Source organism: Pteropus alecto, unplaced genomic scaffold (assembly GCF_000325575.1).
Source record: "Pteropus alecto unplaced genomic scaffold, ASM32557v1 scaffold78, whole genome shotgun sequence".
NCBI classification, from domain to species: Eukaryota; Metazoa; Chordata; class Mammalia; order Chiroptera; family Pteropodidae; genus Pteropus; species Pteropus alecto.
Genome location: NW_006443124.1, coordinates 17,323,082 through 17,324,472, shown reverse-complemented (window position 1 = coordinate 17,324,472; position 1,391 = coordinate 17,323,082).

Sequence of the window (1,391 nt, the reverse complement as noted above, 5' to 3'; positions counted from 1 at the left end):
CTTCCACCTGCACTTCAGGTGGGAATGACCTCTCAGTTTGGGTGCCTGACTGCTTTCTCTGCCAGCCCTGGGTTGAGCGTTGGTCAGTGCCCACTGGCAGGGAACATATCCTGAGGGCCATCGTCCCCACCAGCAATGGATAAACCAAGGAAGAAGAGGCTGTTCAGAAATCTGGTTTGGAGTAGATTATACATGTGAAATCCTTCCTCAAACCAGGTGTCAATGTCAAATTAGAGAATAGACTATTTATTTTTAATTAAAAATACAAATTTGAAAAATAGATTTTTTAACTCTCCTTAAGACTCTTTGACCCATGAGTTATCTAGAAGTGTGTTATTTAGTTTCCAAGTGTTTGAAGAATTTCCAGGTGGCTTTCTGGCACTGATTTCTAGTTTGATTTCACTATGGTGAGAGAACACATACTGATGATTTTATCTATTTTAAATTTATTGAGGTTTATTTCGTGCTCTGAGTTTTGGTCTATGTTCAATAGCTGTTTGAAAAGAAGGCATGTCCTGCTGTTGTTGGGTCAGTGTGAGTCAGACCTCTTGGGTTGCTGAGTTTCTCGATGTCCTTGCTAATTCTTCTGTCTAGTAGTTTTGCCCACTGCCAACTGAGGGGCATTGACGTCCCCAACAATTATGAGTTTGTCTACATCTCCTTTTGCCTCTAACAATTTTCACTTCATGGATGTTGAGGCTCTGTTGTTTGGTGTGCACACTTTTGGAAATTACTATGAAAATATGACATATAAGACATGTGGGAAGCAGCAAAAGCAGTGCCGAGAGGGAAATGTATAGCACTGAGGACAGTTTTTGAGTCAATATTCTAAGTTCCTGCCTCAAAAAACTAGGAAAAGAGCAAAATAAAACCAAAGCAAGAAGGAAGGAAATAAGAGCAGAAATAAATGAAATTAAAAACAGGAAAACAATAGAGAAATCAGTGAAACAAAAAGCTGGCTTTTCAAGAAAAAAATCAGTAATGTTTATAAACCTTTAGTAAGAAAGAAGATACAATGAGAGAAGATGCAAGTCACCAATATCAAGATGAAACGGGGACATCACTACAGACTGAGACATTGCAACAATAATAAAAATGCTATGAACGACTTTCTACTCATAAATTCAACAACTTAGAAGAAACGGACCAATTTCTCACAAACTAGACTACCAAAACTTAGCCAAAATGAAATAAGCTGAATAGTACTATAATCATTTAAAAAACTGGTGTAAATAAGAAACTCCCCCAAAAGAAATCTCCATGACCAGGTGGTTTCCTAGAGACCTCTACCAAACAGTTAAAAAAGAAATAACACCAATTTTATTCAATTTCTTCTAGAAAAGAGAAAATAGTAATAGATTGCAACTCATTTTAGTAAGCTAGTCTTGCCC